General features: G+C 36.5%; 1 protein-coding gene across 9 annotated transcripts in view; it reads left to right on the top strand.

The window, feature by feature from the left end:
* Positions 1–27,553, top strand: part of 5-ht1 (serotonin receptor) — a 158,425-nt gene that overhangs the window by 16,359 nt on the left and 114,513 nt on the right. Inside the window, exon 1 of one of the 9 annotated variants that reach the window (XM_072012108.1) lies at positions 5,963–5,981. The exons of the other annotated variants lie outside the window; for them this stretch is intronic. The gene's annotated coding sequence lies outside the window, so the exon portion shown is untranslated. Of the gene's footprint in view, positions 1–5,962; positions 5,982–27,553 lie in introns of those variants that run through there. 9 annotated transcript variants of the gene reach the window in all.

Genomic DNA, 27,553 nt, shown 5'->3' with positions numbered 1-27,553 from the left:
TATCCAGTTACACGTGGTTTCAAATATAATATCTGGCGTTTGTTAGAATACCAATATATTTTCAATTTCTAAACTATATATTCAGAATACTTTTGTAATATGAAATTTTATTTGTTTTTTTTCACTATTGTTCTAAATGCAATTATATCTGCAAAGTCAAACGTTTGCTTCATTTTTGGAACGGACGTACCGTCGCTACCGACGAAACTTAAAGGTCAGAATTATACCGGTGTCCAAATATTTCTATGATTTACTGGATCTGATTTATTAAAATAGCATGCATCGTTTGTTAAGTACATACATTTCGATTGCTTAATCATCCGCTAAAATGAAATGTATAGCGTTTAAGAAGAAACGATCGGTACATCGACGTAATTAAAATGGAAGCGAAGAACTGATTACGAAAGGGGAATGTTCCCATTTTCTACTTCGCTAAAACCAAAATTATCCCACGGCGTACGTAATTATCGTTGGTGAAAATGTATAAGCAGGCATGAAGTTTTTCCATGGTTGCTTTCCACGCGAGCATGGCAGCAACAATGAGATTCTCATCTCATAAGGGAATTATCGCGACAATAAATAACGTAGATAATGGCGAGAGAATGAGAATACAACGACACGCTTGCACATCGTTTTTACAAAGCGGCGAGAAACTTTACAACTGGGAATTAGAGGCGGTCATCGCCAAAATTTCCACGTGCACGAGCTCGTTGCATAATCGATACAGCCATTCTCTGCCTCTTCGACGATGATATCGTCGCATCGTTACGAAATTTTCTGCGCGTATTACGTAAAAAAAAAAAAAAAAAAAAAAAAAAACGGTGTAACACGACCTATGAACCCTTTGTGGATCAAATAGATGAATCTATGTGTCATCCTATTTTCTTTTACATCTCCGTTCAATTTACATTAAGGAGAAAACTTTATTTCTAAAAAGAGTCTCCAAATATGAGCACTTTGATCGAATTGTATGAAAATGTACAAATTAATTGCAACGATCTGTCGTGTAATTTGAAAAGTAAATATAAGTTAACAAATAGAGTCTGTCGTGCAAGTTAAAACATAAAGGACACTCGTCTCAAGTAACAAAGTACGTAAAAAACAATCTTAAAAATAAGTAAAATGAAATACAGTCTTGTAAGAAAATAAACAAGCGATACTTTTTAACGTTAACGTTCGCAAATAGTAGACTCAGAAGTTTAGAATTTTACATCGGAGAAAAATCAACGAGAATTTGAAAGTTGAAAGGCGTGTACGCTTTGTTCCATAGTTTGACAGAATTATTCTACCGTAGCACCATTGATCGATTGTTTTTCATTGTTCTTTTCTCCTTCTTTTTTTTTTCTTCTAAGTGTTATCTTTAAACGAACTATCATTCATCTAAGCGAATGGCATGTGTCTAAAGCGTATCTTCTCTTTCTCGTTCCTCCGGTTTCTTTTTCCGTTCTGCTTCTGTTTTCCATTACCGCGCGATTCCAGGAAACAGACGGGCCTTTTCGAACTCGTCACAGTAATTATCGATGAATCGATCGTAGGAAGTGCATCGAGCACCAAACAGCCACCGCCAGCCGAATTACAGGAACGTGGTCGAAAGCATTCATCGATCATCACGGTTATGTAGGAGTGTTTTGACGTGGCGTAATTCGTCGGGAATAAATGCGCGATATCGTAAAATAGAGCTCCGCGGATACGATGCCGGCGAAATATTACGGAAGTTTCTTTCACGGAGGATTTTCTGCCAAAAGTAGCTCGATGCTCGCTGGTAATCGCACAGAAGGCGATGCTTTCAATAACGCGCACATGGAATATTATAATAATTAAAAATATTAAAAAATAAGGAAATTTGAACACAGCTCAAAAGTAGATTAATTCGTGCAGAATTTAATAACCAGAGAAGCATTTAAACACAAAGGAAGTACAAAGTAATTTAGACGGAGGAAAGTTAATTAGAATTAAACCAACATTGATTGAAAAGTTATTGTTATGTACAAAATAACGACGTCAAAGCTCCGTGCATTATGGTAGAATGAACGAGGTATTCTTTATGATTAGACTGTCTAAATTTTGTATTTAAATGTGCAAAAGTATACTCGAAATAAGCGAAAATAGAGAAAATGTCTAACATAAATTCCTCGTTGTAATATTTATTTAATAAAACAAATTTTTAAGTGCGTAAGCTTACATATGTAGCTTATTTATGCATGTAGATTCTTTTGTTATGTTTAGGTTTGTCGTTTTATCAATCATTATGTTGTTTGTTATTATGTTAATATTATGTTAATATCATGTTGCTTTGAAATTATGTTTGTTCTCGAAAAATATGAATTTACACAAACAACCGAGATCCACTCATGATGTCGACAGTACGATACATCTTCTTCAACGAAATTTCCGTAATTCGCTAAATTCGATCCTGAAACTTAACAAATATACTCGATCCAACTCCAAGTACTATAATAGTATGTACATACTTGTTTCGAGGCTCATTCACTTTTCTTCTCGTCTCGCCACAAACTCAAACCTTCGCAAACACAAACCTCCAACAAATTCATCATCCGTTAATCGTCAAACGCATCCGGGATCGCGACAAATTTCAAGGCCGTCATTTTCTGCTCGTCTGAACGGAGTCGAGCGTTCATCGATCATTCGGAAGTTAAATGCATCGCTGCGTAAGCTCGGTGCCGTGCAAACTCCATGCAATTTGACATTGCGCCGGGGAATCGATTCCAGGTAACAGGGAGGTCGATGTCGCCTAGTTATACGTTGTTGAAACGACATTTAACCCTCTAGAAATTCAACGTCAATGTCTCGTTTCGTGAACGTCGTCGTCGTCGTCGTCGTGTTTCCTAGACGTCGTCGTCTTGTTTCAAAGACGTCCCTTTCCCTAATCCTATGCTTTCCTCTTGCCTCGCTTTTCGCGACATTGTAAACCGGATGTCGTTGTTCCATTGTCGAAAGTCGGGACACGCTTTTCACGTTCGATTAACCGGGACACGACGACGCTAACCCTGGAATAATGGATGCTCGGAGTTCTGCTTCTTAAAGTGGCCCACTGTGCTTTCGCTGTTAAACCTTCACGGACGTCACCTTTGGCAATTTCGTGGACGGTTAACAGGCTGCTCGTTGCACACCGTTTAAACTGTCCTTTGATTAGGTGAACGGAGAACCGAACCGGAGCAACAGCAGGCAGTTTGTTTCTTCCGGTGGGATCGAGTTTAGTTGGGTAGTTCGTTCTCATTTTAGAATTACGCTGGTATTATGCGGTTTTTGGCTAGAGCGCGGCATTGGAATTATAAAGTTATAATAGTCGTGCTAATTAGTTAACGAAACGCGTTTAAAGTTAGACTACGGGAGCGGATGGGATGTCAAAACCGCCGAATAACGCATCTGCCCGCGAAAATTGATTAAAAGTACACGGTTAGTCGTGAGTATTAGGACACGTACGGAGCACAAATTACAAACATAATTGAATTAACTAATACGATTTATTTAACTATCGACCAATACTACTTTTATTATTAGAGAAATTTTAGAATTCGTAGGTCACAAGTTATTAATATAAGTCTCCTCGTATAACAGTAACGAGCTTGATAATGAAACAGATGATCTAAATTTGGGAAATATTTTTACTTTTAATGGTACTTTAAAATATTAAATTTAATCGATACCATTATTATTAGAGAAATTTTAGAACTCGTAAATCACGAGATTTATTATTACAAGTTTTCTCATATAACGCTAACGAATTTCATAATAAAATAAATTACGTAAAGACAATTACTATTTTTACGGTTACTTTAAAATGCTAAAGATCGACATTACTTTTATTATTAGAGAAATTTTAGAAGTTTTAAAATAAGTGATATAAATCTGGCAAACGAAAAGTTACCGTATCATTCTGTTGAACATAAAATTCGAACATCGTAAAAGAGGAACCTGTAACATACAACTTGCATATCGTTAAATAAATCATTATGCAAGAAAATCCAGCCATCATTTCTCGGAATCCCATTCACGTTTATCGGATTTTTCAACCAGTAACGTAACGAACATAGTTATATGTATGTTATACGAGTGTAATTTATGAAACTCGCTTCAAGGTACGTCGCACATTTTTCACATTCGATGCATCGTTGTTACACGTTTGAATACGGTTGCAAGCTAAATAAAATGTATGTTATCCGTGGAATGAGCCATGGAATGACGTGACTTTCGGAAAGACGTTTCTAAATTTATCATCTTACGGTGGAACGTATGAGCGAGAATGTAGGAAGAAAGTAGAAGTATGAAGTAGAGTATCGAATAGACATTGGATATTATCATAGAAATAGAGTTCTTGACGGTCGAATTTGTCCAAATTCCCAGGTGCATGTAGTATTATCATGTCGTGCTAATTCGAGTTTTTAAATTTTCAAGCATTTTTAAATAGAACATATCTTTTGAACGTTCCGTCGTAAAAATTGTCGTGAAATGAGCAAAAATTTCTCTACCTTTACATAGTAGAGAAAGTTCCAGAAATTTTTTACACTGAACATCGCGTTTCAAGTATATTCCTTCGTCGCTCACGCAAATAGTTTTTGAAGGCCCTTTCCGATGAAAACTTTTTAAAACAAGCCCACTCTAATTCGTTTCGAATATACACTACATCGAATCGAGTCGAATCGAATTGCCAGGTGAAATAACACTGTTTGCTTGAAAATAATCGAAAATTCGGGCAATGAGTATTTTTTTTTTTTTGCGTTTATATTCACGTATATTGCATATAGAAATGTTTCTAAAAATCATGAATGTGGGAATTGTATCTTGCAGATATCGCTTTTTCCACTCTATTTTCATTCAATTTTCGTTCAATTTCATGTTTTTTTCTTTGACTGTGTATGAGTTGCACCGGATGCTCAAATACTTATAAAGGAAAGTGTAATTGACCGAGGCTGTAGCAATTGACGTTAATACATTAATTGCACGCGAATTTTATAAACTTTACCGTGGAAATAACAATGGATTGGAGTACAACGGAGGACAAAGGAACGTTTATGAAGAGACATGATAATTGTAGAAAATGGATTTATATTTAATAAGAGAAACGAATAAATATAATATACACCACAGAATAAATACACGACAGAACAAATTACCAACATGGTGAACAACTTTTAGTACAAAAGTTACTAAAATTCGTGCTCTAGCAATGTTGAACTTTCCTTTATCCGCCACTTATGTACCATAATATTTAATTTTTTGCCAAGTATTATATTGTATTTGCTCTCTTTCCAACCATCTTTTCCAACTCATATTCACCTTGTTTATAACTTTTTAGCCCATGAAATTTATTTTATTTTAATCATTCTAAAAAATTTAATAATTTGGTTCATCGATGACCAGCGTGGCGGCCAACGTGTAAATGACGATTCCTTCGAGGACGAGGCGTGTAATGGAATTTTCCGTATCGAGTGGTAGCAATTTCTCCATTATACGCCAGCGAAAAGTGGTCTCTGGAAAAGTGGATTGGTCGTCGTTTTGGCTGATTTTCCGCCCCAGTTCTGGCCATGCACGCGAATGGGCGCTAGACTATTGCCTCGGATTCGCGACCAATTATTGCGGTCCTCGAGGTAATTCAGAGCAGCGAGTATGTTCGCGCGTTACGCATGCTCTTAAATTTATGACGATCCGCAAGGTGCCAGTTGGCTGGGTCAATTTGTCACGAGACACTGGCCCAGCTCCAGCAATCTTTTTACGCGGTTTCTGCATGCGGCGTACTCTGCGAACTTAAGTTCTCGTGCGGTACAATCGTTTCGTCGTTTTACCTTTCCATCGTCCGTGCGCGATATGGCGTTTGAAAATGTTTGATTAAATCAACTTCGCACGAGGACTTGGAACGAAATAGCCAGACCAGACCCAGCTTTTGACAACATTTTTACTTCGTTGAAGGAAGAAATTAGAAAACGCTCTTGACGGAACTTGACAATTTGGAAATTGAAAAGGTCGGATGGTTGTATTTCAAATGGTTGATGAGTCTGCCATTAGAGTATGTAATTTGGCAAACAATTATCGATAATGCTGTACGTTTTGAGTACTCGCGCAGCTATTTTCAATTAAATTTATCTACATGCTTGAGGTTAAATCATTATTAATTAATATTTGATTAACTGCATCGTCTAAATTAATGAAACCTCGGGATGATCCTGTTTATTTCTAAACGGTTAAACGGACATTTGGTATTAATATCGTGTACAGAAATCCTATAAAGTTTCTCATTCACAAAATTTCAATATTCACGTTTCGTTAATGTTTCTATCACCTTATCTTTAGAGAAATATCTGCTTTTGTTCCGCGTCCCTCTAGCGTTAATTTACCGTTAATATCGTATACATATGGAAATCATAAAATTTAATTGTTTGATTGAAATTCTTCTTTTTTTTTTTTCCACAATTATCTCACATCTCCGTTACGTCTCTTGTACGTGTCTCGCAATATCTTGCTTCCTCATTGTTACCTTCTAACGTTATCACGATGGCCGCGATGTATGAAATTATTCAAGAATGGAAAAGCGCGTGTAGCGTTCCGGAAACCGGTTCCACGACGAACTACCAAAGTTCCTTTTCATTAAATTGAATCCCCGATTCCCAGGTTTAATCTCGTTGTTCGTCCCAGCTCGGCGAACGAAACGTCGCGTTCGTGAAATTCTTACACGCATTCTGTACGTGATTACGACTCGTTCAATGCTGTATTCTGACCGTTACGACGATATGTCGTGTTCTCCGCGTTTTGCGACCATCAGATGCAAATTGTTCGCGTTTATTCGTCCTTCGTGGAAGGCGGACGTTAGTCAACGATATTTCGCGTATCTCAACAGTTACGCTCTTACTCCGTGGAAAATTATTCGTCTCTCGGTGGTGATTCTTAACTCGCTTTCCTATTGTGATAATTAGTTGTACTACGCTTAATTGCAATGTTTATTCATTTATGGAAAATTTGGAGTTATATGCAAAAATGCACGGAGTGCGCGTAACGTGCAACACACTATGTGGTAGTTTCGTGATACAATTTAGGGAAATGGTTCAAAATAAGAGAAAAAGTGAAGAACGATAACATTACTTTGGAAAATGCATTTGCTGAAATTTTGTTAAAGTACCGAGGCAATTAAAGTTCTCGAAAGAGCAATTGAATATTTCGATTTTGAAAAATATTAATCGCAAAGCCTGGTAAACAAAACTCTGGTAATATAATCTTGATTAACATGCTGTTACTAACATACTATTTCTCGAACCGCATTCTTTCTTCATTAGAAATTTCTTTATGTTAGTTAATCGTCGTTGTTCAAGAGCAATGTTCACTGCTCTGCTTGCCTTTGTAAATTATTTCGTTTAAACGTGTTAGAAGTTATAATACAATTGTGCCAGAAGCACTGATTGAATAATTGAATCGACATAATATATGCATCAGTAGCATCACTTAAATAATTGAATCGGTGCAATATATACAGTTACTCACATTAATATTCAGAGGCCGCACTATCTCTGTATACATATGTTGCTTTGGATACGGCAGACGATTATTTATATATATATACACGTAGAATATTCCGCGTAAATGATTCATATTTTTTAAAATAAGCAACATGATATTTAAATTATCCCGTCTCGTACAAAGCAACGAGAGATAGCGTTGTGTCGGGATATTAATATGAGCAACTGTACTATGTATTTTGTATAACAGTGAATTATCAAACACCAACTCAGATCGTCCACGTGAATCGTTTAACATTTGTAGAATTATTTCTCGAACCTGCTTTAGGAAATTGTCCAAAATGAATGAAAATTCCGTGAACAGTGAACGCGTATTACTGGCCCAGGAAGACCATCTATCGTTAGCGACGACAGGTTATCGATGAGGAACCCTGAAAAGAGAAAGTCGACTGCTTTCCGGGAAAGAACGTAAACTAGAAAGTGATCGGGTACACGCGAAAGCTTATGGTGTATTTATCGTAGTGTTAAGAAGAACTTTAAACGCCTCTAAAGCTATCGTGCTTTTATAAACACGCGTATCTTCCCATCAGATGATCGAAACGTACGCCTTTGAACAACGAGTTTATCATCGACGACTTTCTAATAAAAGCCACGTAAAAAGATTTAATTATAACTATAACCTCCGTTACAAGATATCGTTAATAAAGTTATATTATTAATTATATCAGTCATCGAAAAGCGTTTGTATATATTGGTTATTAATAATTGCTAGAAGGAACTTGATTGGTTCTTAAGTCTTATCAGTCTGATATCTAATTACCATAAGTCCTATTATCTTCTGATTTATGATCTATATGGAACAACTTATATTCTTCTGTATAGATAATATGTCGTTCGTTAATACTTCATCAGAATCAATGAAAGTTCGTTTGCCTGTATTTCATTAGCGTTTTCCTGCGAAAAGGGAAATAATTAATGATTCCACCGATTGTGTTACAACGTTCCACTGGCGCTTTCATTTAAATTCAAACATTTTATCGTCGTATTTCTCTATTTGTCGCTGATCACAAAGAGAAGTCGCGTAATTTAATAAATACTCGAAGTCAGCTACTTGTACCGGTAATTATCACTGATTAGTACCGTATAGTTCGAATATCTATCTATTTGACGCGTGGTCGCGAATAATAGCCAAGTAATAACGTCATCTATTAATTTCCTTTGAAGGACGCCGCGACAAATTTAACCCTAGCGTGGCTGAATTAAATATCGTTTATTTCAAAGTGAACTTGACTATTCTCTAACAGAAAAGTGACTAATCTATCGGCATCGAATATCTCGTCTCATTTGAAAAATAAAATTCCAATGTATATTTCTGATTTAGTATAATTTACGAGTAATCGTTACGAAACTGTTGGGTTGGCAGTACCACCTAATGACAAAATCCGCAATCACTTAGTTGCAAATCCAATAGTATTAGATAATTTGGTAAGTTGATAGCGTTTTTGAAATTGGAAAATGATCATTTATTATAAAGTTGCGTGAAACGACCAAGTACCGAACTCTGACAAATGCCTCTATTCTGTTTGCAATAATAACACGTAAATGATTAAAATACTTGCGATAGCGTGTATCTTCTACTTGGAAAATCACGATCGATGTATATTGTTCCAAACTTGTGCATTATAGTGTCTGTGCTACTATATAACATCGTATTTCATGTTAAAAGAAAAGTTCATCTGGAAACGGTTGAAAAATCTGCTGGAATCCGGTATTCCCTTCGTATTGAATGAAATCATCCGCCCTTAGAGCCATAATTCATCCGAGAACAGGCGCAGTGATACCACATTGAGCGCGGGATTTGAATTTGAACAAACGGAGAGCGAAACGAAGCTCTCTCGATGAATTATTATTTTCAAGAGACGCGGAATAGTTGAATAATAATCGATTTCGATTATCCTCTTTTTCTCGATTGTCTAGGCTTGGTATAAAATCTGAATTATTGGCCGTATCGATCACGGAAATCGTCGCGCTGCTCGTATAATCCGCTCGCTGCTCAGCGCCCTCGGCTCATTGTTTAATCGAACGATGCGACGAAATTACCAGGTCGGCTGGTTATCATCGTTACGCTGTTGAAAGTCACTCATCGGAATAATTAACGAATAATTACGAGTGGAAAATCGTCGGACGAACAAACGACGTGTCAACGGAGCACGTTCGTTTCTCCTGTACTTGAAACGAATCACCGTTAACGAGGAAAAATAATCGCTTGTCGGTGGTTAGTTTTGTCAGTTTCTTTCGATCAAATTGCTACGCTTTACGAAATCACGCGTAGTAGCGGATGATGGAGGCTCTTAAAAACTTATTGTTTTCTTCCTAAAGACACTTCATATCGAGTAAGTGCTATAAGTAGAGGAGGGAAACGAGAGAAATATGTCGTGACGCGGACCTTACTGAGAAATGTTTCAACGAACCTGGTTAAAAGGGTGCGAACGAGTATTAGGTGAGAATAAATGACGGAAATAAATAAATGTTGAATCTTTCGGCGACGATTGTTTGTCAGAATAAAAAAGGAAATAGATTTTCTAAACGACAGTCGACAATTGAGCCTTTGCAACTCTGAATTTTGTAATCGGTATAAATATACGTGTCTATCAATTCGTATTTGATCTGGCTCGTTTACACAATAAGTGGAATTTTACTTGTAAATTTCTTCGAAGCGAAATTTTATTTTTCCTAAGAAACCCTGTAGATGTTTGAATTAAAATTTAATTGTATAAGGTAACGAACACTTTGACGAGTGTCGTAGAATTTTGTCAGACTTGTTGAACGTCTGGAACAGTAAAATAGTTAGGGATGGATATAAATGAGTCAGTTTGTTCGCAAAAAGTGTAAAAATACGTTTGGCCTGGAAGGGTTAATAAACGTAGCCAGTTTACAAAATTACAAACTACGAACTTTATGTTCGAAAATGTCTATCTTTTTTTTTTTCAATGATACAAAGCTATAAAGTTAATTATCGATTTGATGGAAAAGGATATCAGGATGCCTGCAAGTATTAACAACGTGAAAATTCTTCTCGATCACGTCATAAAGAATATCGTATCTTCGGGACACAATTATTTAGAATTTCATTACAGACGAACGATCCTTTAGAAGAATGAATCCATAATTGTTGCGAAACACCGGCAGCGTGTAACGCGAAACGGGCAATTATTTAAAATTGAATTAACGGGACGAAGCAATTTTTGTAGATTGAATTAAACGCGAGAATGAAACGTTATAATGCGATGTGTGCCAACACCAGGCACCGTTTTTCCATCAATGCAATTTATAACGCAGCATAGTCGTTCATAGTGATTCAATACATTTCTTTGGTATTTACACTGATTCGCAAGATACGCGATTGGAAACATATAACTATAATTTTAATTGAATTATATTCACGCGGAGAATCGTATATTTATTTCCATAAAATTGAGGGGCAATTTTTTGTTTTACGCCGAACGATTTGCCATTCTGACTTTTTACAATCATTACGATTCATTAGTATTTTAAAAGCAGGTGCGTAATCTAGACAAAATTAAACAGATAAATGTTTACAGATATGAAACACGAATTAACTGGGAAAAGTCATAATCTGTAACATATTATTTAAAAAGAATGATTTTTCGAAAATCTATTCACAGAGCCATACTCGTCGCTTGCAAACACAAATTCCTATCATCTGCAATAATATCCGAGATATTTCAGAAAATATGTTTTAAACTCCAAATTATAAAGGCTGTTTTCATCCTCTCCATACAGGGGATTGCCGATCAAGAAATATGGGTCACGATATTTTTCCAGAATAAACCCCCCCCCCTTTTTTTTCTACTAAAAGTAACATCTCTAAAAATTATATGAAAATCGGTAATTAAGAGTTGATGAATTTTCTTTGTTAGATGGTTTTGAAGAAGTTTGTGCTATGAATTTTCATGACAACGATCTATAATTACATATTATGGAGAGATTATAGGAGGGTGAAACTCTTTGCAATTACAAGGGTCGTTGAAACAAAGTTACCCGATTTATTCTCCCCGGACACGAATAATTAGAACAGTTGACCGGTTAATAACAGGTAACAGCTGGTAACAGTATAATCTGGGGATTGCTTACAGATACGTTGCGAAGATAGATGTAATTAATAGGGAGCACGATAAGCACGATAACCCTTTATCTCTCCTTACGACCAGTTAATAGGTTTAATAGTAATAATCGATGATGGTATTGTGCAAACCTCGATGCCTGTAGCAGGTGTCATGGTGGTTAATCGAACTGTTGTCTGTGTAATATAAAGTTATAAGTATCGATGCTAACCATAAAATGCAGTAAAGATGAAATAGAATTGTTCTATATACATACTGAGCGTCGTGATTGAGTTAGATTATCAGAGAAACGATTAATTGGCCAGAATTATCTCGTGCGTGCAGGATAATGGAAAGAACATTTTTTTTAGTAGCTTATACAATAATAATGATAAAAATATGAATCGATGACGATGTATTAACCCATAGAATCTTTCGTGATATAAATTCTATTCAGAAGATTTTTCACGAATTACTTAGAATATTCTGATGATAATTAAAGAATGGAAGAACAATGGGAAATTTAATAATACGAATATCCAAATTTTTAGATGACAAAGACATTTAATTCTGTAATATATGAGATTTTTATTAATAAGCTTGGATTATAATATAGCATGTACGAATTCTCCGCAGTCTATGGTACAACATGCGATAATAGTTAATACTGCAAATGATAATTTTTCCCGTCTACCTTATTTTTTGCAAATGTTCTACTATCTATGGACCGATGTGTAGATATGGTACGGAAAGAATTTATTAAAAAATTCCATCGTGTTACTGAAAGTGGTCGGATGTATCGATGCTATACACATTTCAGTGTTTCTGGAAAATTATTTTCAGAATGAAATTTCTATATTGGCCGGCAATGCGTGGCTTCGAAATTTTGCAAATGAGTCCCTAGAGTGGGACAGAGCGACCACGTGATCCACTTTAGCTTCGTGATTCCAACACGTGATACAACTTTACGCGCGTATACTTTTTTTTTTTTAAATAAATTAGACTGCAGTATATAGCGTCGCTTCGTGCGGAACGGAATTCTGAAATTAATTTTGAATGTTTACGCGCCGATCGTTACCAGAATAATTGTGGAAACAGTTTCTGATGTAATAATGAAACAACATTATTCTTAAAAGGGAGATGAATTTTGCTCACCTGTGTACATTAGTTCCACGAAAATATAAAACTATTTTCTTCGTCGTTTTTTTAGTTGGTTGTCATTTAACTGTCTACTACGCGAAACGGACTAGTTAAGAATAATTTTTACCCTGCGCGATTCGAGGTAGTTTTTCCAGGACAATTATCGCGATCATGTTCGTCTCTCTCTCATTCTCTCTCTGTCTAACTGTAAAATATTTATTTCACGTACAAAACGCTGCTGTCCTGCTATAGAATTAATTATGGGAATAATCTCGATACTTGTCGAAGCGTAATTACATATAGAATTCCGCATATTGTTACCGGTACGTATCGAATTTTAATTATCATCGCCAATATTACAACGTTTCAATAACAATATTTTAGTTGCCGATTACAGTCAAGTGTTCACCGCGCATCATTTCGTCATTTCGATGCTATTGACTCGTCTTTACGTAGCGTTTTATTTGTTCCTCGATGATTCGATGTTTATCAAAAGCACTGCTTTTAATTGTTATCAGAGATAATTAAATTCGATGCAATTAAATTTACTTGCAAATAACTTCATTAGTATTAGTATAGGTAGCAACTTGTATTCTGGTTTTTTTTCTTTCTTCTTCAATTTTCCACTCTGTAGATACCTGTTTTCAAGTATATTCAAGAAAACATAGAAACTTTCCAGTGTAATTCGCGGAGACCTCCATCTACCTATTCTCTCTCATCTTGTGGACGATGAATTTTCTAAAGGTAGAAAACATACTCTGAATATTTTCGCAAAATTTATACTATACTTATATTTATCCTACCAACTAGACGTATTTTGCGTACCGTCAAACATTTTCTAGTAATAATGAAGATTTTCGCCAAAGCAATCCACGTGGAGTAATAACAAAAGAATTTCTCTGCTATTAAACGAATCATAATGCAAGGGGTTTGAAAAACCAAACGTACACGCATCGAATAAATATGAGAAGCGTTACTCTTATTTTATCGGCAATTATCGGTCATTATCAACATCAAACTACCTCTTTGTCCATCACGATGTCAACAAAATTACCTCCAACCTGCAATTTTTTCCACCTTTTTCCAAAGAGAGAAAAATATTCTAGCTCGGAGCTGCATATCGTTTCACCTGCTTTTTTAACAGACGAGCGTAATAAAATCGCATAGAGGAAATCTGCCGCTCTCTTAGTTGCGCCATAAAGTATGGTTTGCATTTTAAACGAAAAATAATGCAAATGAGCCGACGAGTTTGGACGAGCAGTTGAAGCGCGCGTCGACACAAAATTTCGCCCATGGTTACGAAAGTTTGCACGCACGGCAGAAGATCTCGAAATCCTCGTTTTGTCTCGAGGCGAGCTTCCGCTTTTACGCATTTTGTCATCGTGTTACTTGCTTTCACGAAGCTTTTACGTGTAGCACGATCGAGAAACGATTGGCCACCGCGAAGGAAACATATATCGTCCAATCTGTGCATCAGCACCGAGGTGTGGCTCTCACGTTCGATGAAATGCTGGTTCGTGATCGGTAATACGTTAAAAGCGAACGTTGAATTTGTTATTCATGAGCGGGTCGTGTCGCGCCACCTTTCAGCGTGCGTTCTGGCTTAATTATGTTGGAAAATCGCGATTCTACGCGTTTCCATTTCGTTATTATAGCTTTTCTTTGGACCAGGTAGAGATGGGAGGAGAATCGCAAGAAATCGAGCAACTTGATTAATATGTAAATAGAACGCTGAGAATTATAATGGTATAGCTGTTTTCAAAGCTTTTGAAACAGCTCAGAATTGGAAGAAATTATGTAGATAATACGATAACATTAAGTTGACGTAAGATATTAGGTTGTCCGAAAAGTTTCTTTCGTTTCATAAGGTGATAATAGATGAACAACAATTTCTGTTTTCTATTATTTTATTGAATTAGGTATGATCCATTTCGTTCTATTTCTATTATTATGTTCGTGGATAATTCAATAAACTAATATAAAACAAAAAACATTGTGCGTCTATTATTTCCTTATAAAACGAAAGAAACTTTTCGGACAACCTAATACTTAAAAAAAAAGACATATACATAAGGAAATTGTTATTCCTAAGAGATTCGTAAAGGCATTGAAATCCAAATGAAGAATTCACTTCTTTTTTCCTCCTAACCTGTTAACAGGTTTATGTTATCTCAAGTTTGCGAGCATTCGTCGCATTTTTATAACACAATAACACGTTCTGAGGTTTGAGGAAAGTTTGCGAACTTTTACCCGAACAAGCAAGCAAAAAGCATAGGAAATAAAATGGAAAAGAAATTCTCGAGGGTGTAAATAAATAAAAATTTCAATGGAACGTCATAGAGAAATAGGACGAAAAGCGTTAATAAAAGATCTAAGCAATAGATGAAACGCAGGGTCCCTCGAAGAAGCCTACAATCAATATCTTTCAATCTGACAAAAGAGCAGCCGCTACTGTGAGGGGTGTTTAGTTTCCAGAAAGAATCTGATCTTCTCGAATTTCCCATTAACCACGAAGCTGCTGTTTTTTCGCGTCCTGACACTTCCTACCGTACATCTTCTCACTACTACAGAACGATGAAAATTTTTCACGTAAACCTTAGAACGAGAATAAGGTACAAGGTGTGAAATGTATCCGACTTGTGGATACAGATACCGCAGCTGCGTTCACAGTTTCCCAAGTGTGATTGGGAATCTTTCGATATAAACAATAATTTGTTTGGATTCGCGGTAAAGCAAGAAAATACGGCCAAGTAGATACGGAACGCACGTGATCGAACATGGAGTAAAGCGGCTATACGAAACGCTAGAGCTTCTGTTACGCAATAAATCAGGGTCTGCTGTTACTTTTTATACTATAACGTGCGCTCCGAATGAATTCAGAATTCTTACTGAACTTTTTAAAAAAAAGAAAGGCACTTCGTTACAATATTACAGGTTTAAACAAGAATTTAAAAAATCAGCTTTCTATAATAGCACGCCCAAGAAAATAGGAAGATTATATCCACGGGTCGAATACTTTTTGGACACACGGTCGTATTTGGTGGAGAATTCACGATTCACGGGAACCGAGTTACGTTTCAGTTGCGAAGTTGGAGAAACGTGGAGTGACGATTATCGTCTCGAGAGAACAATAACAGAGGTCGACGGAAGTTAATTTCCGAGTAGCCTTGACGATCGCCGAGCTACGCTGATAACCAGTTAAATTAATAATTAACAAGTGCATTCGTTAACGACACGCCTCTGCATGTAATTTATCCGATCGATAGAGTTAATTAATAAAGTATTGGAAAAGTTTGCCACGAGTCCACCGTTCGTCGCCAAGTATATAGCTAGAAGTTGCCGCTGCACTGGAAACGGAGCGACCTGTCCGAGAAAAAGTTTGCCGAGTTTTGTGTACTGAATCGCCCAATTAGCCGCTTTGAATCGACGAATAAGTCGACGAGTTTATGGAATGGACTTTTGGTCAGCGCGTTATGTCGACTCGTTAATACATTGGCATAGTATTAGGTTGTTCCAAAAGTTTCTTTCGCTTCATAAGTGAAATAATAGATGCACAACATTTTTTATTTTATATTACTTTATAGATTTATGTATGATCCATTTTGTAGTAATAAAATAAAATGAATCATACATAATTCAGTAAACCTTTGGGGCAACCTAATACATTTTTCTTACCAATTTAGTTTCTATGTATACGTATGTGGGTGACAGATTTTACTGACATCGTGTTCCAAATATCTATTGTTGTTGATCCTTTTATTTTTACGCCACTTGATGATTGAAAAGAAGTATTTCAAAGTAGAAAAATGTAAGCCTTCTTAAAATAAGTGATAAATCGTTATATTGTATTTTTGGCAGCACACACGTTTGCACTTTGCACTTGCACTTTGCGCCAACGTTTCCTAAACATAGCAGACTACTTCTTCAGGGCAGATCTGAAACTCAACTTACCGACATCACGGCGTCTCACCATGGTGAAGGTTTGAAATCTGTAAAAGATGATAAGTCCATGCAATCAAAATGCATCTTGTCAAAAATAAGAATACATTTTTGAAGGACGGCGTACGTCAGAGCAAAACGAAGTGTAGAAAAATCCTTTCAGAGTTCACGTTTCTAGCCACCGATGAAGCGACATTGTAAAACTACGACTCGAAACAGAACGGAGTAACCCGTTTCGAAAATATTTCTTCTTAAAGTGGCGGGAAGTGTGAAACTTAAATAGAAAGGGCGATTGATTGCTCAAAAGAATCGAACTCCTTTGATCCTGCTAGAACTTTTACGAATGTTGTATCAGTCGCTGGATCGTAAAGAAAAACAGTTTCCTTAACCTGTAGTTTCCCCCATCGACAATTGAACGCGGAGGCGCGACGAGTAAATCCGTACACGGGACTACTTTTCGCTTGAAAAACAAGAAAATACAGGGCTGTCATAAAGCCGGCCTCTCAACCCCCTCCTTAACACCGGGCACGTACAAAGCTTTGTCCGATGGCGCGTAAAGAATGCGATAGATCAGGCCGATCAATCGATCCGGCTGATAAATGCTCGCGAGGAGAACGCTGCTGGCGTAGTTGCACTCCTTTTGCGACTTTACACGCTATGAGATTTATGATAGCACGTCTCGGTGGACATTTTTTTTTCCTTCGCGTCGATTCTCCCTTGCCTGTGATCTATATTTACTAATCCCTGACGTGGCTATCGAGCAGAAAACTGCCCGTGCAACTTGCGACTATCTGGATAAATATCTTGCACGCGATAGACGCGATACCGATAACAACAGAGTAGCTGTTTTAGTTTTGACGATATTAATTTTAATTTCAAAATTTGATCGCAGATTGCTGGTATAGAAGAGAATATTTCTTGAAAATAACATGTTTGGTAGATATTTTTTCTTCCAGCTGATTCTAGCCTGCAATGATAAGATAAGGATAAACTGACAGCTTTAATTTTCACGCTATTAATTTTAATTTTGACGTGGAACAAAAGCATATCGAATATGTCGAGCAATAACCAAGAAAAAGGCGATCGTTCGAATTTTATATCATTTTTCTTTTCGTATCGAACTTGTACTAGCTACGTTTCTACAAAGTTAAGCGAATTGATTGTTGAAGTAACTACTTCAAGAAAAACTCTACATCTTTATTTATGTACATCCGTGACCTGGAGACAGCCATTACACAGAAATATTCTAAATAAGGAGCGGTGCATATTATTGTACTCTTGAGTATACATTACAATTGAGTTTACAATGTTTTGGGTTGCAAGGTCTAGGAACAGAGGAACTAATAAGCAGACTTCTATTTATGTTCCCTGCAGCCTCTAGCCCAAGCTATAAGGTTAACTGTTTTGGTAATGTCCTTTTGCTATAAATATATGAACGTACTCCCTGTCACTCTATTGTCTAGTAACACTGAGAGAGTAAGGATCTGAATCAGCATAAACTTTTACATTATACTTATACTATTGATTATTTCAATATACTTTTCTATTACAAATTCATCCACTCGTTCTTCAATCAGTCGACCTCAACCTCAACATCAATGAACGATTCTTTCGTAGTATCTTTTAAAATGTAAATATTTCTTCCGACTTACCGTAAAATTTCAACCTTTTTCTCCTACTTCAGGAAAATTAAAAAAAGGGAAATAAAACGAATAGTCTAAAAATTTAATTTCATGGTATTTGTTGGTCTGTAACAAATCAGAGATTCGATTGACTAATTAAGAGATGACGCGGCGGGCAGTTTGTAATTAATGCCTCCTACATCCTAAATTGATGGGGCATTGGCGGTAAATTGTTATGGGTCTTCGTTACGTTGCGTTTACCAGCTTGTGGCCGATATCGAACGCCTCTTACGTGTTGTACCTGATCGTGCTAAACAGCTAACTAACGACGATCGACACTGTAAATACGACGCAGTGTAACTTGCGTGCTGATTGAGCTTCCATGCACATGCATTACTTCAACCTATACAATATACCGTCCTCTGATGAATGGACCTATCCTGCTGTTAATCAAATGGCATCTATTCACCGTTTCTCGACCGAAAATTCCATTGACATGAAAGTAAATGTTGGAATCCCGCCTCGTCGTTAGCTTCGTTTCACGACGACGAAACCTAGAATGACAATGTAACATGCAAGCTGGATGAGCTTTGAATATTCTTCGTTTGAAAGTTTGTCTTGTATTCACGAACGGAAGGTAACTAGTGCTCTCTTGCGTGATAATTTGTTAATTAATAATGTTAGTGAATCGACAAGTGACTAAGTAGTAGATACACTCTTTATAATTTTACGATCGAAACTTACAATCAAGGAAATTAATATATTCTTTTTTGTTTTAAAACAAAAGATGTTAAAATATCGTCTGCCTTTGTAATTGTACTTTTGATCGAACAAGTTTCGTCGATTTTTAACTATTTTATATTAAATTATTCCTTTTTGGTTATGAAGTAACATTACAATCCGAAAATCAATAAAGATTTATTTGTAGAATATTACCGACTTTGTAATCAAATATGATTTATAGCGTATAAAATTTTAACAGTGTTAATTCCATCGCGCGAGGGAGACCAAATAGATCATAAAATAAAGTCATCTGGAATGTATTTGAAGTAGGTATTATAAATATTTACTCGGTGCTATATTTTGCGAATTTAACACGCGAGAAATTATATTTTCCCGGCTTAAGTGATTTCATTGTTGCATCGACGAATTTGTTTAGTATTTCCTAGAAGTTGATAGAAGCTGGAAACTGAATGAAAATTTGAACGGTATAGGAATTGCTTTGAAATTTTGTTTAAAATATTTGTTTGAACGATTTAATTGCGGTCTAATTACGTGCAAAATGGACGTATATTATACGAAAATGAAATGAAAATAAAAGGGGATAGCAGTGTTACGATGATAATAATAATATATAAGACGAGATACGGTCGAATAATATGACCAGAAAATAATCTGTTGAATTTTATTATCCTTATCGAAGAACCGTGATTCGATCCAGCCCCATCTTCTTTCCTGCTATGATCAACGCGAGCAACTATATCGATGGCCGCACTTTAATGACACATAACACGATCGCCGATCGCATTACGGTCGATGTAAAATGTCAAAGACTCGGCCAGTGTCGACCTTAATGTCACGCGATCGGTATAGCTTTCGCGGCAATTATACTTTCAAAATCTATCGGCGACCTAACCTAGCCAGATACTTGTGGCCTTTCTTCAAAATCTTTGAAAAAGGTCACTCTGTAATTCATAGTTCCTATCAACGATGCACAAATGATACGAGAAATTCGATGTGCAAGAAGGTCACCAGTTTGAAAGTTCAAGTATGAAGATTATATATTAACATAAAATAAATGGAAGGAGTTTGCTTGTTTCTCAATAGTTGGTAATTATATCGCATTTGCATACAGACCATAATAGTCGAGGCACAAAAGTGTATGGCACTGCTAGCGTGTTATTCCACCTGCATTCATTCGAACGTGAAGCATCGTAACATTTTACAAAGAAATTATTATTTGATACGATGCTCGTTACCGCCTACGTGTAATCGGACAAAGAGCAGAGAGATAATTAACTTGCAGCGTAACTGGAACAAAAAACCGTCCCGATACGAGGAATACGTTCGTATTTCATCTCGAAGAGCTTTGTGTCTCGTTTACCTTTCCGCTGTTTTCAAGAACGCGTAATCTTTCGTCGACTATTCAGGGTTAACTTTCTGTGAGCGACCCGGGTTATTTATATTCCAAGTGAAGTTCCGCTAGTAAATTTTTCCTCAAAAATCTTGTAAACGTCTCACTTACAAATTGATCCTACGACGTAGTAAAAATATTTCAACGAGCGATCCAGTGTTTCTTCGAATGCTTAGTACAGTAAACAAAAATTAGGCGTAGACACGAACGACTGGATTCACCGAAGTGAAGTTTCGTTCGAAAATTTTTTTATTCTTCTTGGAAAACTTTCAAACGTTTAACCGAGAGTTCAATAAGCATACCAAAATTCAGCCGGATTTTCTGGAAGCTTAGAATACCAAATATATTACGTCTGAACATAAACGACTAGATTCACCTAAGTGACATTTCATCCGTAAATTTCTTCCAAGTAAATTCCTACTGTTCGTGAAAAATGTTGCAAACATTTCACTTACAAACTGACTGTACAACGTAGTAAAGACTTTGATAAGCGTTCCATTATTTCTTCATATTTCTTGATAGCTTAGGATAATAAAAAAAATTAGGCGTCGACATAAACGACTCAGCTTTCCCGCAGATAGTGGGATATGTTAGCTAGTGGAAGGTTAACGGGGCTCTTTTCCAACAAGAACTTGTAAATTAAATTGTTGTTTCCTCCATTGAATGGTGAAACTGGGTCGAGCTAGGGTTCCAGAGTGTGGAGTGGTCGACGCCGGGTGAGGAGAGGGTTCTGATTGGATCCAGGACAGTCGAAAAAGGGTGTCGACCCTTATAGGGTACGTGGCCTACTTGTTCTATTCCCCGTTGCCCATCTGTCCGTTCATTTCCATCGTGTCCTGCGCGTTTATACGATTTCAGAGGTAGAATTGTAACCAGGTGGTGCCGTTTCTTCCCTTCTCGAACGTTATCATTCGTCGTTACAACCGCGAGAGAAAGATATCCAGAAGAGAGGAGGAAAAAAAAAACGTAACATCTTCGCGTATAGAGAAAAGAACCCTCTCACGGGAAATTGCGATCTCCCCTGACTTTTGTACTCATTTTCTTATCCCCACAGTGTGTAGTAGGCTTCATATCGTGCTGTTGGTCGTCAGCGTGCTTCTATATTATTTCCGTTTCTCTGGAAGAACGTGTGATTGCCGGGATTTCGCTCGACGGAGATTCCTTTTATTCTCGTCGTTCGTCGTTTCTGATAGCATGTCGATTGTGAACGCTTCGATGTCTAAAGAAGTTTGTTTCAATGAAATCCACGAAGACGAAGGCTTTAAAGTTTATTTAAAAAGCAATCGTTTCGTCCGTTTGATTCTTAAAGAATATTGGCACTGTCTTTTAGAAGCCGAAATCATTGCACGTTCTATAGAAGCTAAAAAGTGAAAAATGCTCTCGAATTATTTCGTCTTAGAATAATTTTTAGATTTAGAATCTAACGAAACGAAGAAAGTTATTACTATTATATTGAGATGTCACAAAATATACCAGACACGCGTATTTTTAAGATTGTAGGTATCGCGACAATGAAAAAGGTCCATGTACGAAAATGTTGCTTCAGGCTTATTTCTCTAGTGATAAACAAATTAATTTCACATTTCGATAGACGTACACGTGACAACAAATTTTTCACTAACAAGAAGAATACAATTGCTTTGGAGGTTTAGCTTTTTGCAGGGTATTTTTAGTCGAACACTAACACTCGCTAAATTTTAGGGTTTCTTTGAGATAGTATTTCTTGATTTTGCCACGGCCAGTTTTGTCACGAGTAAAGAAGGTTAAAAGACTTGGCTTGAAGAGTTTCGAACGAGAAAGCTGTTAAGTTTCCAGTAGTCGGTGGAATCAATCTTTTTTTCGGGCACGCGCTCCTACTTAACTTACCTCGTCGACAATGAAGCGTGAAACAGCAAAGCGGTGTACCACGTTGGGGGTGAAAAACACTTCGAAACTTGCCAACTACATTCTATCAAGCTTTACTCTTTCATTCGAGCCACCGGTTTACTTTGGAACACCTTCAAACATGACAAATAAGATTGAATGGACTTCTTAACGCGTAGCTTCTGCGAAATTTAAATCATATCGCGCCTCTCTTAAAACTCGACAGGTTTTATGTCGATTTGAATGGGACTTGAGAACCAAACTTATGCAAATAAACCATAAACCGAGTCTCTGCTTTTTATCGACACAGTTACGATCCTTTTTTCAAATTCGCGGATAATTCGGCCGATCAATTGAATTAAATGGACTTTTTCGCGCGTAGTTTCCACGAAATTTAAGTCGTATCTCTCTTAAAAGTATCTCTTTTAATTCTGGAGAAGCTTTATAATGGTTCGAGGGAGACTTAGGCGCAAAACTTATGAAAATAATCCGTAAGCCGAGTCTCTTTTTATCGATACAACTTCGATATTTCTTTTATTTTATTTACATGACGGATAATCCAATTGTATACAGCGTCGGATGCGTGCTCATCGACATGGTCATAAAAAGAGCTATCGAACCGAATACGTTGGAATAATCTGAATACATTCCGTCGACGATCCTCGAAACGCAAAATCCGGCTTGTCAAACTCCCTTTTTTATCGTTTACCTACGATCCGTTTATTTCTCGTTTTATATCACGGCGATTATCGAATGAGGTATGGCTCGCGACTGCCCGTGAAAACATCGACTCACGATTTATGCGATCTTCGTTTATCGTTGCTCCGTTTTGCTCGATTTCCTCGTACGACGGTTTGCCGCTCGTAAACTCTCTTTTACGTCGATCAACGACACATCGACGATTTATGAATGATTATATAAAAAATTCCAGTCCTTTTTTCGTCGCTCCTCTCCCCTTCGAACGTTTGGATCGTTTAGATCGTTTGCAAGAAATTCGTTCCGTTATAGATCGTGATTGATCGCATCAATTTCCGAATATTCTACAGTTTACAATTGGGAACTACAGAAGGAAAACATGGTTATTATTAATGCAAAATACAGACGCGGTAATTAGTAATAAGTAACAGATATCTATGCAAATTCATATTTTTATGAACATAAAAGACTACGTAGGAGCTTATTTCAGTTATCAAATATTATAACAGGCAATATATTTTATATATTTTTGCATATTAAATGTTTTTCGTAAGCACTTTTGCGCTCTTATATTTTTCATAAAAATTTGCAGTCTGGTTATTAAATATTTAACTGTGTGTCACAACTACTTCTCGAACACATGTAATATTAAAATTAAAATTATAAATTAAAATCGTATATTAAATTTTATATAAGCTTTCGTAAGTCAATATTATTTCTTTTATCAAACAACTTTCCGCAACAGATTTCGTTTCGGTCTCGCAACAACTTTCTTCCCAATACTTTTCACTTTGCGCCTTGATTACTACCAACATGTGATTTCGAGAATAACATTTGCGATTGTCTGATCTTTTATTACTTTGTATTTGATGTTTCCCGAGTATTGTTTTCGAACACGACGCGTCGTCCAACGCGGACAGAGGAAACAATATGTCACACCTTTCGTTCAAACCAGCGCTTTTCAAAGTTTTTCCCTTCGTGATCACATTTTTCCCCGGAAAATTTTACGCGACTCCAATTATATCGATCAACCGGAATAAAATAAATACACACACACACAAAAAAAAAAAAAAAACAGTAATCGATAATAAATTAAAGAAGCTTAGTTTTAAATAATTTTTTTGTTGTATTTATAAATTTATTAATTATTACCATTTATTACTGACAAACTAAAAGCATATTGACGAGACGAATATGCTTGTTTATGTTTGCATAAAGAATTAAAATCCTGTCTAAATATTTGATAGAACAAAACATCTTCAACGTTTCGCAGAATTAATCGATATTTTGATATTACAATCGTGAACGATGAAGACGTTTGCTAATAGACACGTAGTATGAAATGTTATAAGTGTGTTTAAGGCTGTTTTAGAAATTGCTGGAAATTCTGTCTTAATTCCAAGCAAAATTCCATTTCAACGACTTTTGAAAAAATTGGTGCTTTTTATGCCTATGACGTTTAATAACTCGGTGAATTCTTCAAGCTCCTTTAACGACAGATGATCGACATTTTTCATTTCACTCCATATGGGGTTCCAATTCGTACTTTAGAAAATCCTGGTCTGAACAACCATAAAACTTCCAATCATTATTCAGCTCGAAGGCGACGAAAGAAAAAAAGAAAGACACGGAAAGTTCATGTTACATCCGACGAACTTTAACTCGTCAGAACTCGGACTCGGTTTCTTGCGGAAGAAACCGGGCAAGACGAATCGGGAAAACAATTACTGGCCGATAAATTGCTTTCGAACGAGTGGACGGTCGTCGCGGTTAAGTTCCACGAGAGCTGATTTAACGCAAAGAAAAAAGCCGAGCAAAACGATCAATAGAAACCGGTTGAAGTCTTCCAGAAAATGAACTTCGAGATGGAGCATGGAGGACGACGGTTCTCAAAGATTCGCTCTTAATTCCGTGCAAGTTATTCGACTTCTCTGTTCAACGTACAATAGCGCGGGAAAGTATTTGAATACTTTCGGAAACTTTCTACGAATATATTATGTGTGCTACGCGAACAATTTTGAAATTTTATTGGTGATTACTTAAAACATAACAAAAAGTTGAATATATTTTTTTTGTTAATTCTATATCACACGTTTCTCTGTATAAAATAGATTACAAAAGCAGTTGAACGTTCGTAGAAACATTTTATGAACATATTATGTATCTTCTATAAAACATTTTAAAACTTTACAAACATCTTTCATGCAAATTTCTAACTAATATATATGTCTGCAGCAAATGTTTTCTACCTTCTACGTACATTTCCAGATTCCTTTCATATTTGACTAATATAATTACAATTATGCCTCGTTATAGGAAGGAAATTTCCAAATGTTTTGTACGTAATATATTTATATCAAGTTTCAGTAAGTGTCGAAATACTTTTGTAAGCCACTGTACCTGCGAATGAATTCTGTTAGATTTTGTAACTCGACGCGAGACTAAATTCGGTGTCATGAATAAGTTACCTGAATGCGGTTGAACGTCTAGACTCTTTTGTTCGACTTTGACGCGGAAGAATGAAGCGAAACTTCTTCTTCGCCGAAGCAACGGCTAAAAGGTAAGAACACGAACCTTGTGTGAAACTCGGTCAAAGTATGCTAATGCTAGTTTTAAATTCATGTTAAATTTGATGACGTCAAATAGGAAATCAAGATACCGTCGGATTAATCATGTTTTATCAATCTTCTAGACTCGTACTTTCTCTAAATTTCGATCTCAAGCAACACATTCTATTTCGTATTTCTTCTTCTTCTCTCGTGAAGAACGAATTCATCGTTGGTCGCAAAACTTTAAATAGGGTTCACTGAACTTTCGTCTTTCGTATTTCTTGGATATTTGGCTTCAAGATCATTCGATTTAAGCGTTAAACATTAGTCAGGATATTAGAGCTTCACTCGCGCTAATATCCTTTTTCCATATTCAAAATGCTCTGCTAAAATTTATTACTTTCGTTACTTGGAGTAGCCAAGTTTGCCTGGATTTACGCGAGAATTCAGCAAGCGAGATTTTAATTCTAGAAACGATAATTACTTATAAATGTTGGATAATGAAATTAATTATTCCTTGTCGATATGATGTTTCGATGAAACTATCCGGGTCTAAAGTTTCGTTTGACAAAGTGACATGTATCTGATATACAAAGAAAATTGCAAAATTGGGGCTGGTAATTATACTTAATGAACAAGATATACATAAGGTATACATAATAGAAAAAATATCATTTAGTTGCCTGAGAAACAAGATATCAACTCTAGAAAATAGCTTTTAATTTAATAAGAATTCTCTGCAACATATTTTATTGTTTATTCCATTGTTTTCGCCGTTCTGACATGTTAAACGTATACGTTGATGTTTCGCATGTTAAATTTTGCAGAGAATTCTTATGTTCATTCGTTTATTTAAATAAGTTGGAATACCTGGTGAAAAACGTCAGAACTATTTGGCAACTAAGTGATTGCGGATTTTGTCGATACCACCTAATGACAAAATCCGCAATCACTTAGTTGCCATCCAATAAATTTGATCGGTACTCCCTTAGTAATTCTCGTGTATAATCTCGTATCTGATAAAAACACTGCAAGGAACATCATAACATTTAAAAAGTGAATATGTGATGCAAGCAATACTTTGTGTCCCTCTATCAAGAAAATTGTTATTTCTGTATTTATAGGTATTTTATTCCTTGGATAAATCTATTACACCGTTCTCAGCCGAAAAACCTTTATTGCACTTTCTTACATGGACTGCGGATAAAAAGCAAAGAATATCTTAAACCTGAAGATTATATCTAGAATTATCTTCTAGTTACTATTTATTGTAACTGGCGCATCTGTGCATATGGATGGCGTGCGCGAACTCACGTTGTCATTTTCAACAAAAATATTTAACGAACGCAAAGATCGTCCCATGAACAATGAACGAATCGCCGAGGAATTGCAGAACGTGTTCGAATTTCGACTCTGCTTGGGATTATATTACATGTCGCATTATACGCGCCAACGAGTTGGCCCTTGGATGGCGTATTGCAACGGTTTAGAGAGCGGATTCGTCGATTACCGAAATTCCACTCGGTGGCTGGTTTCTACGATGAACCCGTGGAACGTTAGATTTATTATCCCATTGTGAATTCCTTTGTGTCGCAATATAACTTTTCTAATTACTCCGGTCTGAAAGCTCGGCAACGGAACGCAATTATAAGGCGACGTTGCATTGACAGCACGAGCACCGGGCCCTTCCACTCGATCGAGTAACGCTGGTATTTACCGGGCTGACGTGATGCCATTAAGCGCGTCAATCTTTCCCGCAAGCCACAAGGAAAATCGAGCAATCTCCTTGTTTCCTACTTCGCTGCGCGTAATTGTACGTGTCTTCTTCCACGACCGCCTCTCGCCGACAAAATGACAATAATTGTCCATGCGTTTGTACTCTCCATCCAGATTTCGTCGATCAGAACAGAATTAAGGGATTAGTCGATCGAATCTCACATCTTGCAAGTTGGTTAATTAGTGGTGATTGATTATATCGGTTGACAAAATTTAACATATTTCCTTCAGTCGGCACTTGTTT

The sequence above is a fragment of the Bombus fervidus genome, chromosome 10, assembly GCF_041682495.2.
Source record: "Bombus fervidus isolate BK054 chromosome 10, iyBomFerv1, whole genome shotgun sequence".
NCBI classification, from domain to species: domain Eukaryota; kingdom Metazoa; phylum Arthropoda; class Insecta; order Hymenoptera; family Apidae; genus Bombus; species Bombus fervidus.
Note: the sequence above shows the minus strand (reverse complement) of the source record. Positions and strands in the feature narration are given on the sequence as shown.